The 14,416-nt window shown below is 39.2% G+C and overlaps 1 pseudogene; it reads right to left on the bottom strand.

Annotated features, from left to right (window-relative positions):
• Window positions 1-1,059: 1,059 nt before the first annotated feature.
• LOC118018376 lies at window positions 1,060-7,854 on the bottom strand (annotated as a pseudogene).
• Window positions 7,855-14,416: the final 6,562 nt, after the last annotated feature.

The raw sequence follows: 14,416 nt of genomic DNA, 5'->3' as shown, positions 1-14,416 counted from the left end.
AAGCAGGGCTCGATCCCAGGACCCTGGGATCATGACCTGAGGCGAAGGCAGATGCTTAACGGCTGAGCCACCCAGGCACCCCTACAGTAGTTCTATTTGAACTTTTTGAGGAACCTCCATATTGTTCAGAGTGGCTGCACCAGTTTGTATTCCCACCAACTCTTCACAAGGCTTCCCTTTTCTCCACATCCAAACCAACACCTGTTGTTTCTTGTGTTGTTATTTTTAGCCATTCTGACAGTGTGGGGTGGTATCTCATCATGCTTTTGATTTGTATTTCCCTGATGATGAATAATGTTGAGCATCTTTTCATGTGTCTGTTAGTCATCTGGATGTCTTCTTTGGAAAATTGTCTATTCATGCCTTCTGCCCATTTCTTAACTGGATCATTTGTTTTTTGGGCGTTAAGTTTGTTAAGTCCTTTATAAATTTTGGATACCAATCCTTTATCAGATATGTCACTTATAAATATCTTCTCCTATTCCATAGGATGCCTTTTAGTTTTGTTGATTCCTTCTTCACTGTGCAGAAGCTTTTTATCTTGATGAAGTCCCAATAGTTCATATTTGCTTTTGTTCCCCTTGCCTCTGGAGACGTGTCTAGTAAAAAGTTGCTACAGCCGAGGTCAAAGAGGTTTGTGCCTGTGTTCTCTAGGATTTTGATGGTTTCCTGTCTCACATTTAGGTCTGTCATCCATTTTGAATGTCTTTTTGTGTGTGGTATAAGAAAGTGGTTCAATTTCAGTCTTCCACATATTGCTCTCCAGTTTTCCCAACACCATTTGTTGAAGAGACTGTTTTCCATTGGATATTCTTTTATGTTTGTCGAAGATTAGTTGGCCATATAGTCGTGGGTCCATTTCTTGGTTCTTTATTCTGTTCCACTGATCTATGGGTTTGTTTTTTGCCAGTATTATACTGTCATGATGACTACAGCTTTGTAATATAACTTGAAATCCAGAATCGTGATGCCCCCAGTTTTGTTTTTCTTTTTCAGAATTGCTTTGGCTATTTGGGGCCTATTGTGGCTCCATACACATTTTGGTTCCTTGTAAGAAATTTAGAACACCAACTTGTGAGGATAAATTCCTTTTGTGGGAGAAAACACAGCAGAGGTAGCCCTGAAGCTGAGGAACAGCTTTAATTATTGGCAGAATTTGCTAGTCTACAGCTTTCTGATCAACCTTGTGCTGCTCTGTAATCTCAAATTTCTCCTTCTCAGTGTTGAAAATCTCACCTTCCTGTTGTCTGGGTTTACAAAGCCTCTTCTTCTTGAAATAAGCATCAGTGAGATATTTGGGGATTTTCACATTGCTGGTATCAATTTTGGTGGAGGTGGCAATGACAAAATCTGGCGGTGTTCTACATAGAGGAACTCAACTGAGGGCCAGACGTCCAGTCACAAAAAGCAAGCCACTGCTCAGTTGCTTCAGGAAAACCACCATCTTGCCTTTGTGGCACCCAGTGAGGATGATCAAAATGGCCAGGAGTGAGGCTAGTTTGAACTTTTCTCACATGCTGACTGAAAGCTTTTTTGCCATGGCGCAACAGTTTTCAAGGCACATCTTCAGAAGGATAATACATAGGCATTTTGTGAAGTGTAACTACTCTGATGCCATTCTTGTCACAACCAACTGGTTTTCTGACAGTAGCAATAACCTTCTCTTTCTTCTTTTCAACCCTGGATTTAGCTGTTGAATACTTCCTCTTGTACATGGCCTTTCTGGAATACATAGCTGATGGGGATTATCTGCCAATTCCTCTGATTAGACAGGGTTTCTGCTGCTGTGGGGCTTCCCCTTCTTTGGTGTTTTAGTCTTGAGGTTACCCTCCTTAACCTTGCCACCAGCAGAGGGGGAAAAGATGGCAAAGGAGTAGGGGACCCTATTCCAACTGGTCCCCAGAATTGAGCTGGACATCTACCAGACCACTCTGAACACCCACAAAGTCAGCCTGAAATGTAAGAAGATAGATCTGGATCTCTACAAACAGAATATTGCAAGTGGTTGATTTTGAGGTACAAAGCAGTGAGCCATGATTCTGTGGGCAGATATCGAGGGTAAACAGCAGCAGGAGGGAGCCTGGCCATCGGGACCCTACACTGCCTGTGAGCAATAGCCTCCCGTGCTGGGGATGGGGCACAAACTCACAGACCGGTAGCGGCGGGGAAAGGACTTTAGGGCAGCCCCCCAGAGGGAAACCCTGAACAGCAGGACCACGCATGTGAACTCTGGATGGCTGGCAGCTGTAGAAGCTCAAAGGGCAGAAACGTGCCCCGACCTGGAGGGGAGGACTGGGAGCGCTGCTGAGAGGAGCATGACCCAGGATGCTGCAGTTTATAACAGCACAGACAGAAACAGAGATAGTGTGGCCTGGAGAGCTCACTGAAGAACAGACTGTGATCTCTCTGCTCGGGGGCAGAGGGTTGGAAATGGTCTCTTCTGCTCTGACACTCAAAGAGATGCAGAAAGCTGCCAGGGAAAGCCGCCAGAGAACAAAAGTCCCAAAAAAAAAACAGTTTCCACTGAACCCATCCCCCACCACAGGGGGCAGGGCAACTCTGCCCAAAGAGGGTTGCCTGAGTAGCAGTGCACTCCCCCAGAATACAGGCTGGGAGAACAAGGGGCCAGCAACCCTAAGATCCCTATAAAACAAGTGCAACTTACTTTGGTTGTGGTCAACAATTTGGACTCTATACATTCCCTCAACCACCCATCAACAGAACGACTAGGAGGAGGAACCCCCAAAATAGGAAAGACTCAGAGATTATGACTTATGCAGCAGATTTACAAATGGATTCAGATATAACCAAGATGTCAGAGATGGAATTCAGGCTAGCAATTGTGAAAACAATAGCTAGAATGGAGAAATCAATTAAGGGCAACATAGAGTCTCTAAGGGCAGAAATGAAAGATGAACTGGCAGAACTTAAAAATGCTATCAATGAGATCCAATCTAATCTAGATAATCTAACAGCTAGGGTAAGCGAGGCAGAAGAATGAATTAGTCACCTAGAAGATCAATTAATAGACAAGAAGGGAAAAGAGGAGGCCAGAGAAAAACAACTCAAAATCCATGAAAATAGAATCAGAAAATAAGTGACACCATGAAACGTTCCAATGTCAGAATTATGGGAATCCCTGAGGGGGTGGAGAGAGAGAGAGGACTAGAAAATATATTTGAGCAAATTGTAGCTGAGAACATCCCTAATCTGGGGAATGAAACAAACATTCGTGTCCTAGAGTCAGAGAAGACCCCTACCAAAATCAAAGAAAACAGGCCAACACCCTGGCATGTAATATAAAACTCACAAACCTTAGAACCAAGGAAACCATCTTAAGGGCAGTTAGGGGGAAAAGATTCCTTACATACAGAGGGAAGAACATTAGAATAACATCATACATATCCACAGAGACCTGGCAAGCCAAAATGGGCTGGCAAGACATATTCAGGGTACTAAACGAGAAGAACATGCAGACAAGAAAACTTTATCCAACAAGGCTGTCATTGAGAATGGGTGGAGAGATGCAGAGCTTCCAAGACCAGCAGAAACTGAAAGAATATGTGACCACTAAGCCGGCCCTGCAAGAAATATTAGGGGGGTTCTATAAAAGGAGAAAGACCCCAAGAGTGATATACAACAGAAATTTACAGGGACAATCTATGAAAACAAGGTCTTCACAGGCAACATGATGACAATTAATTCATATCTTTCAATAATCACTCTCAATGTGAATGGCCTAAATGCTCCCATAAAATGGCACAGGGTTGCAGATTGGATAAAAAGACAGGACCCATCCATATGTTGTCTACAAGAGACTCATTTTGAACCTAAAGATCCATCCAGACTAAAAGTGAAGGGATGGAGATCCATCTTCCATATCTCAAAAGAAAGCTGGGGTAGCAATTCTTACATCAGACAAATTAGATTTTAAACCGAAGACTGTAGTTAGAGACACAAAAGGACACTATATCAGTCTTAAAGGGTCTATCCAACAAGAAGATCTAACAATTGTAAATATCTACACCCCCAACATGGGAGCAGCCATCTACATAAGCCAACTGTTAACCAAAATAAAGAGTCATATTGATAACAATACGTTAATTGTAGGAGACCTCAATACTCCACTCTCAGCAATAGACAGATCATCTAAGCAGAAAATCAACAAAGAAACGAGAGCTTTGAATGACACACTGGACCACATGGACCTCATCGATATATACAGAACATTCCATGCTAAAACAACAGAATACTCATTCTTCTCAAGCACACATGGAACTTTCTCCAGAATAGACCACATACTGGGTCACAAGTAAGGTCTCACCCGATACCAAAAGATTGAGATTATTCCCTGCATATTCTCAGACCAAAATGCTTTAAAACTGGAACTCAGTAACAAGAAAAAATTTAGAAGAAATTCAAACACTTGGAAGCTAAAGACCACTCTGCCCAAGAATGTTTGGGTCAACCAGGAAATCAAAGAAGAACTTAAACAATTCATGGAAGCCAGTGAGAACAAAAACACATCGGTCCAAAACCTATGGGATACTGCAAAGGAAGTCCTAAGGGGGAAATACATAGCCATCCAAGACTCACTCAAAAAAAATAGAAAAATCCCGAATTCACCATCTAACTCTACACCTTAAAGAACAAGAGAAAAAGCAACAAATGATGCCTAAGCCATGCATTAGAAGAGAAATGATTAAGATTAGAGCAGAGATCAATGAATTAGAAACCAGAAACACAGTAGATCAGATCAACGAAACTAGAAGCTGGTTCTCTGAAAGAATTAATAAGATTGATAAACCACTGGCCAGACTTATCCAAAAGAAAAGAGAAAGGACTCAAATTAATAAAATTATGAATGAAAGGGGAGAGATCACAACCAACACCAAGGAAATAGAAACAATTATTAGAAATTATTATCAACAACTATATGCCAATAAGCTGAGCAACCTGGATGAAATGGAGGCCTTCCTGGAAACCTATAAACTCCAAAGTCTGAAACAGGAAGAAATTGACAACGTGAATAGGCCAATAACCAGCAAAAAACAAGAGTCCAGGGCCTGATGGATTCCCTGGGGAATTCTACCAACCATTCAAAGAAGAAATAATACCTATTCTTCTGAAGCTGTTTCAAAAAATAGAAACAGAAGGAAACTTCCATACTCATTCTATGAGGCCAGCATTACCTTAATCCCCAAACCAGGCAAAGACCCCATCAAAAAGGAGAATTTCAGACCAATATCCCTGATGAATATGGATTCCAAAATCCTCAACAAATCCTAGCTAGTAGGATCCAACAATACATTAAAAGGATCATCCACCATGACCAAGTGGGATTTATCCCTGGGATGCAAGGGTGGTTCAACATTCACAAATCAATCAATGTGATAGAACACATTAATAAGAGGAGAGAGAAGAACCATATGGTCCTCTCAATTGATGCAGAAAAAGCATTTGACAAAATACAGTATACTTTCCTGATTAAAACTTTTCAGAGTATAGGGATAGAAGGAACATTCCTCATGTTCATAAAATCCAACAATGAAAAACCCACCACGAATATCATCCTCAATGGGGAAAGCTGAGAGCCTTTCACTTAAGATCAGGAACATGACCAGGATGCCTACTCTCGCCACCGTTGTTCAACACAGTACTAGAAGTCCTAGCAACAGCAATCAGAAAACAAAAAGAGATAAAATGTATGCAAATTGGCAAAGAAGTCAAACTCTCTCTTTCCACAGATGACATGACACTTTATGTGGAAACCCAGAAGACTCTACCCCTAAATTACTAGAACTCATCCAGCAATTCAGTAATGTGGCAAGATACAAAATCAATACACAGAAATCAGATGCTTTCTTATACACTAACAGTGCAACTGTAGAAAAAGAAATTTGAGAAACGATTCCATTTACAATAGCACCAAAAACCGTAAGATACCTCAGAATAAACCTAACCAAAGAGGTAAAGGATCTATACTCTAGGAACTACAGAACACTCATGAAAGAAATTGAAGAAGACACAAAAGATGGAAAGACATTCCATGCTCATGGATCGGAAGAATAAACATTGTTAAAATGTCTGTGCTACCCAGAGCAATCTATACCTTCAATGCCATCTTGATCAAAATTCCAATGACATTTTTCAAAGTGCTGGAACAAACAATCCTAAAATTGTATGGCATTAGAAAAGACCCCGAATCACCAAGGAAATGTTGAAAAAGAAAAACAAAGCTGGGGGCATCACATTACCTGATTTCAAGCTATATTACAAAGCAGTGATCACAAAGACAGCCTGGTACTGGCACAAAAACAGACATATAGAACAATGGAACAGAATAGAGAGCCCAAATATGGACCCTCAATTCTATGGTCAAATAATCTTCAACAAAGTAGGAATAAACATGCAATTGATAAAAGACAGTCTCTCCAATAAATGATGCTGGGAAAATTGGACAGCCACATGCTGAAGAATGAAACTGGACCATTCTCTAACACCATACACAAAGATAAACTCAAAATGGATAAAAGACCTCAATGTGAGACAGGAATCCATTAAAATCCTAGAGGAGAACATAGGCAGTAACCTCTTTGACGTCAGCCACAGCAACTTCTTTCAAGATACATCTCCAAAGGCTAGTGAAACAAAAGCAAAATCAAATTTTTGGGACTTCATCAAGATAAAAAGCTTCTGCACAGCAAAGGAAACAGTCAACAAAACAAAGAGGCCACCCACAGAATGGGAGAAGATATTTGCAAATGACACTACAGACAAAGCACTGATTTCCAAGTTCCGTAAAGAACTTCTCATACTCAACACCCAAAAAGCAAGTAATCAAGTCAAAAAATGGGCAGAAGACATGAACAGACACTTCTCCAAAGAAGACATACAAATGGCTAACAGACACATGAAAAAATGTTCATCATCATTAGCCATCAGGGAAATTCAAATCAAAACCACATTGAGATACCACCTTACACCAATTAGAATGGCAAAAATTGACAAGGCAAGAAACAACCAATGTTGGAGAGGTTGTGGAGAAAGGGGAACCCTCTTACACTGTTGGTGGGAATGCAAGTTGGTACAGCCACTTTGGAAAACGGTGTGGGGGTGCCTCAAAAAATTAAAAATAGAGCTACCCTATGACCCAGAAATTGCACTTCTGGGTGTTTACCCCAAAGACAGATGTAGTGAAAAGAAGGGCCATATGCACCCCAATGTTCATAGCAGCAATGTCCGCAATAACCAAACTGTGGAAAGAGCCAAGATGCCCTTCCACAGAGGAATGGATAAAGAAGATGTGGTCCATCAGAAAGGATGAATACCCAACTTTTACAACAACATGGATGGGACGAGGAGATTATGTTAAGTGAAATAAGTCAAGTAGAGAAAGTCAATTATCATATGGTTTCACTTATTTGTGGAACATAAGGAATAGCATGGAGGACATTAGGAGAAGGAAGGGAAAAATGAAGGGGGGGAAATCAGAGGGAGAGATGAACCATGAGAGACTATGGACTCTGAGAAACAAACTGAGGGTTTTAGAAGGGAGGGGGGTGGGGGGATGAGTTAGCCCGGTGATGGGATTTAAGGAGGGCAAGTAATGCATGGAGCACTGGGTATTATACAGAAACAATGAATTGTGGATCACTACATCAAAAACTAATGATGTATTGTATGGTGACTAACATAATAAAATAAAATAAAATAAAATAAAATAAAATATAATAAATAAATAAATAAATAAATAAATAAATAAATAAATAAAACCCTTCCCACCAACATAGCCTTCTTGGCTTCAGGTTTCTTCTCCTTAGTATCTGGCTTCTCAGCTTTTTCACTGACCATCTTGGAAGATGGGAAAGAAGACTCAGTAGGAATCAATATTAAGCTTGTACAGCTTAGCCTGCTCAAAGGATGAGGAAAATAAAATAAAAATAATAAGCACCCAGAAAAAACACAACTTATGTTGTTGCAGCCATATTTATTTATATAACAATAATCATTTTCAAAATAGCAGTGACTAGTGTTTGATGGTCCCTGTGTGAGCTATTAGCCTGAGAAACATAGGCTTGTAATTATTAAGGAGGAAACAGATGAGGAGTATAGACAGAAGGGATGTTCAATCAATAGGTAAGTCTGTATTTGGAGAATAAAGGCTTACCCTTTTCAAAAATAGACTAGATTATACTCTGAGTCCAACCAGATAGAACCATACTCATCTATTTTTTTAACGTTTATTTGAGAGAGAGAGAAAGAGCACCCTCATATGCAAGCATGGGGGAGGGGCAGAGGGAGAGAGAGAATCTCTAGCAGACTCCCCACTGAGCATGGAGCCCAACGAAGGGCTCAATCTCATGACCCTGAGATCATGACCTGAGCAGAAACCAAGAGTCAAATGCTTAACTGAGCCACCCAGGTGCCCCAGAACCATACTCATCTAAAAAAATTTTTTTAAATGGCATGGAGTAGATGCCATCAGTACAAATATACCTCAACAATTCTAGTGACAGAAAATCTTCATTAAGTACTTTAAATTTGAGCTTTTTCCATCAGATGTACTAAGTGAAGAACCCTTAGTTGTGCCCAATCATTTAGGAGTCTGGAGTCTGCAAAGGTCAAGGAATTAGCTGTGGGAAGCCTTCAAATCCTTGCTACTCAGTGGTCCCCAGACTAGCAACATAGACATCATTGGGAGGTTATTAGAAATTCAAGTTCACAGACCCCACCTCAGCCAGGTGAATGGAGTCAGAATCTGCACATAAACAAGATCCTTAGGTGATTCATATTAAAGCCTGAGAAGTGCTGCTCTGGTTGTTAGCTGGGAGTTTGACTTGCCCAATTTTAAGCACCAGAATCATGTTTCTAGTAGCTAAATCTCAGTATCCACCCTCATTCCTAGTTCTGACAAGTGCACCCTTACTGTGTACCCAGCCAAGTATCAGGCCTTTAGGAACAAAAAACAAGGATACCCCCCATATTCTTAGGAGTAAATCCTCTGGTTGAAGGGAGAGAAGAAAGGCATATAAGTGCCAATCCACCTCCTTTCCCACCTTCTCTCCCACTCTTTTCCCTAATGCATTTCATACTCTAGCCTGATCTCTACTCTAGGCTAGAGTATAGCTCTACTCTAGGACTGATCTCTATTCTCTAAATGTGCCTTGTGCTTTTGCATCTTTGTATTGTCAATATTCCCTCTGCCTGGAACTTTTGCTGTCCACCCACATCTTTGACTGTTGAAATCCTACACACATGTCAAGAGCCTGTGCCTGCCTACCCCAAATTATTCTGTCTACCATTCCCCAAGTGTTCATTCCCATATGTGCACCTTCACCATTATCCAGTAACACTTGTCTTCAGACTAGCTGAAAAGATTGATGAAGACTTCTGAAGAATAAAAAACACTTCAAGTGTAATTTCAACTTTCTCCCAGATAAACACAATAACCCCCTTAGTTCTTGAACTTAGGGTTGTCTTTGACCTCCTCTTCTTCTTCTAAATGTTTTCATTTCATTTCCAAAACACTACTGAGGTAAAGCATTGCCAAAATATCGCTCTTAGTTTGAAATCAAATTTTAAGACTTCATAGATATTTTATATGTTTCACTCAGGGATCAAACTATCAGTCCACAAACACTGGACTACACTGAGAATATTTCTCACCCTCCTACATGTCTTACACAAAACAACAAACACACAAACATACGCATGAACCCAGAGGCTCTCAACTAGTCTCTTCAGCAAGTCACCTGAATTAACAGCAAACACTGGGTGTAATTTTCAGTGGATACTCTAGATGGTAGCATTGTGCACATTATTCTTTTACTTCTTTTTATTGATCCCCTAATTCATCATTTAATACATCAGGAAAGGCCTATGAGTAGAGAGGAGATAGAGAGAGGGTCATATACTAATAGGTACCCATGCAAAGTGAAAATTAATAACGATGTTAGAACATTTCCAAAATTCTATTGCTTCTCAAGCCAGTTTCACATCTCTTTTCTCCATTGCCTAAATTCTCAGAATTGCAGTCCCAACCATAGACTCTACTGTCTTACCTCTCACTCAATTTGCCAACCTTTGCAATCTGACTTTGTCCCCTCCCCATTCAACCCTTCTGAAATCATTATTTCTTTAAGATCTCCTGCGGTCTCCTGGTCCCTAGATTCAAATGCCTCTTCTCAGGGCTCATCCTAACTTATTTCTCCAAAACATTTACAAGGTAATTACCTCCTCTTTTTTTTTCTCACAATTTCCCTAAGTTTTTTATTTTAAAAAAAATTTCAAAATATAAAATACATAAAGTTGAAAGAATACTACAGTGAGCAGCCACATAGCTTTTACTTAGCTTCACAGATTAACATTTCACTACTTTTTCACCATCCCTCCTTCCCTTTCCCTGCTTCTCCCTTCCCCATCACCTTCTCCCAGCCCCCTTGTTTCTCTCCAGACATCATGACACTCTAAATAGTTCAGCATACATTTTCTAAGTTGCAAATATCATTACACTTGAACTCTAGGTTTTTTTAACGTGCATCTCCTAAGATTAAGATTATCTTCTTTTGACACTCTCCATGAAACTCTTAGCTCTCCTTCCCTTCCCTTGGTTCTCCTTCTACCTCTGACCACACCTTTCTAGATGCACAAGGCAGAGAGCAGGGGGGCATGAAGAGTCTGGTCCTGGTTCTGACACAAACTAGCTCTGTGTTTTGAAAGAAGAAAGAAAACCTTTTTCTTTAATTATCAAAGTAATATAGGCTTATTGTAGAAAATAGGGAATATACAAGGTTTTAAGAAAATAAAAACTATCTAAACCCACCATCTAGAGATGATTTCATTTTTCAGTATGTCCAAATGCATACTATATCTTATATAATTGAGCTGATAAAATGCATACAATACTCTATCCTCTTTTTTATTTAACATTGAAAAGAATTAAAATTCTTTATAAAACATTTTTATTGGCTGCATATTGTTTTACTGGATATAATCTTAAAGAAAAAGTAACACTTCCATTTTTTAAGTGAGCAAAGGGTTAAACAGAAAATTCATAAAAGGATACAAATAGACAAAGGATCATGAAAAAAGTGTTCAAATAAACTAGTAATCAAAAATAATTTCAGATTGGGGTGCCTGGGTGGCTCAGTTGTTAAGCATCTGTCTTCAGCTCAGGTCATGATTCCAGGGTCCTGGGATCGAGCCCCGCATCGGGTTCCCTGCTCCACTGGAAGCCTGCTTCTCCCTCTCCCACTTCCCCTGCTTGTGTTCTCTCTCTCTCTGTCAAATAAAAAAATTTTTTTTAAATCTTAATTAAAAAAAAAGAAAATTTGTAAAAGGATATAAATGGTCAAAGGATCACGAAAAAAGTGTTCAAATTAACTAGTAATCAAAAATAATTTCAGATTGGGGAGCCTGGGTGGCTCACTCATTAAGCATCTGCCTTCAGCTCAGGTCATGATCCCAGAGCCCTGAGATGGAGCCCCTTATGGGGTTCCCTACTACACGGGAAGCCTGCTTCTCCCTCTCCCACTCCCCCTGCTTGTGTTCCAACTCAATGTGTCTCTTTCTGTCAAATAAATAAATAAAATCTTTTAAAAAATAATTTCAGATTAAATAACACACCATTTTTACCTACCAAACTAACAAAAATGTTTTAAGAAAAAAAATAATAACCAAGGTTGGGAAAAGATACAAGAGAACAGATACTCCACAAATGTTGCTGATTAAGGTGCAAATTAGTATAATTTGGGGGGGCTAAAATTTAGCAGTATATAATTTTAAAATCTTAAAAATACACATAACACTTTAACCAGCAAATACACTTGTAGGAATTTATTCTAACAAGATAATTTGGCAATTGCACCACCATGTATGCACAAAGATGTTCATAGCAGGGTGATTTATTAGAGATTGTTTCCAATTTATTGCTAAATAAATATAACATGGAATTAACTCAGTAAATTATGGTACAGCCATACAACAAAATACTAAGCAGCCATTAAGTACATTGTTGTATTAACTATTAATAGAATTCTAAGGAAATAAGAAGACTATGTGAAAAATTTGATTTTCAGTGTTTGACATTTCTGTACTCTTTGAGATTTTTTTCCCAATGAACATGCATTACTTCTGTAATTAGTAAGGAATAAGGATTTTTTAAATGTTGTAAAAATGTATTTATTAATATGAAATATATCAACAATAAACTGATAATTGAATGAAGTCCTTTATAGAAAATATGTATGATGCTTTGATTAACAGCTTTAATAAGATGTAATTTACATACCATAAAATTCACCCATTTGAAGTACAGTTCCATAGGTTTTGGTATATTTTCAGAGTTATGCAACTATCACCATATTCTAATTTTAGAACACTTTTATCATCAGTAATTTACTCCTTTTATGACTGAATAGTATTCCATTGAATGGATATACGACTTTGGTTATCCATTCACCAGTTGATGAACATTTGACTTCTTTCCATTTCTTAGCTATTATGAATAACATGGTCATGTGCAAGATTTTGTATGGACATATGTTTTCATCTCTCTTGAGTAGATAACTAGAAGGAGACTTGCTAAATCTTATGGTTAAACTGTTTAACATTTTGAAAAACTGCCAAAGTGTTTTCTATAGAGGCTGCACCATTCTACATATATACCAGAATGTATAAGGGTTCCAATTTCTTCACATCTTCATGAATACTTGTTGTTATCTTTCTTTCTTTTATTTTTTTAATTTTATTTTATGTTATGTTAATCACCATACATTACATCATTAGTTTTTGATGTAGTGTTCCATGATTCATTGTTTCCGTATAACACCCAGTGCTCCATTCAATACGTGCCCTCTTTAACACCCATCACCAGGCTAACCCATCTCCCCACCTCCCTCCCCTCTAGAACCCTCAGTTTGTTTCTCAGAGTCCATAACCTCTCATGGTTTGTCTCCCCCTCCATCTCTCCCCCTTCATTTTTCCCTTCCTACTATCTTCTTTTTTTTTTTTTAACATATAATGTATTATTTGTTTCAGAGGTACAGGTCTATGATTCAACAGTCTTACACAATTCACAGTGCTCACCATAGCACATACCCTTCCCAATGTCTATCACCCAGCCACCCCATCCCTCTCACCCCCGCCACTCCAGCAACCCTGTTTGTTTCTTGAGATTAAGAATTCCTCATATCAGTGAGATCATATGATACATGTCTTTCTCTGATTGACTTATTTCACTTAGCATAATACCCTCTAGTTCCAGCCAAGTCATTGCAAATGGCAAGATTTTGTTTTTTAATGGCTGCATAATATTCAATTGTATATAGATACCACTTCTTCTTTATCCATTCATCTGTTGATGGACATCTTGGCTCTTTCCATAGTGTGGCTATTGTGGACATTGCTGCTATAAACAGTGGGGTGCACGTACCCCTTTGGATCACTACATTTGTATCTTTGGGGTAAATACCCAGTAGTGCAATTGCTGGGTCGTATGGTAGCTCTATCTTCAACTTTTTGAGAAACCTCCATACCGTTTTCCAGAGTGGCTGCACCAGCTTGCATTCCCACTAACAGTGTAGGAGGGTTCCCCTTTCTCCACATCCCCGCCAACATCTGTCATTTCCTGACTTGTTAATTTTAGCCATTCTGACTGGTGTGAGGTGGTATCTCATTGAGGTTTTGATTTGGATTTCCCTGATGCAGAGTGATGTTAAGCACTTTTTCATGTGTCTGTTGGCCATTTGGATGTCTTCTTTGCAGAAATGTCTGTTCATGTCTTCTGCCCATTTCTTGATTGGATCATTTGTTCTTTGGGTGTTGAGTTTGATAAGTTCTTTATAGATTTTGGATACTAGCCCTTTATCTGATATGTCATTTGCAAATATCTTCTCCCATTCTGTCAGTTGTCTTTTGGTTTTCCTTTGCTGTGCAAAAGCTTTTTATCTTGATGAAGTCCCAATAGTTCATTTTGGCCCTTGCTTCCCTTGCCTTTGGCGATGTTTCTAGGAAGAAGTTGCTGCAGCTGAGGTCAAAGAGGTTGCTGCCTATGATCTCCTCTAGGATTTTGATGGATTCCTGTGTCACGTTTAGGTCTTTCAACCATTTTGAGTCTATTTTTGTGTGTGGTGTAAGGAAATGGGTCAGTTTCTGTCTTGTGCATGTGGCTGTCCAATTGTCCCAACACCATTTGTTGAAGAGACTGTCTTTTTTCCATTGGACATTCTTTCCTGCTTTGTCGAAGATTAGTTGACCATAGAGTTGAGGGTCCATTTCTGGGCTCTCTAGGGCCAGATGGCTTCCCAGGGGAATTCTACCAAACATTTAAAGAAGAATTAATACCTATTCTTCTGAAACTTTTCCAAAAAATAGAAATGGAAGGAAAACTTCCAAACTCATTTTATGAGGCCAG

The sequence above is a fragment of the Mirounga leonina genome, unplaced genomic scaffold (genome assembly GCF_011800145.1).
Source record: "Mirounga leonina isolate KUSES-001 unplaced genomic scaffold, KU_Mleo_1.0 Mir_101414, whole genome shotgun sequence".
In the NCBI taxonomy this organism is placed as follows: domain Eukaryota; kingdom Metazoa; phylum Chordata; class Mammalia; order Carnivora; family Phocidae; genus Mirounga; species Mirounga leonina.
Note: the sequence above shows the minus strand (reverse complement) of the source record. Positions and strands in the feature narration are given on the sequence as shown.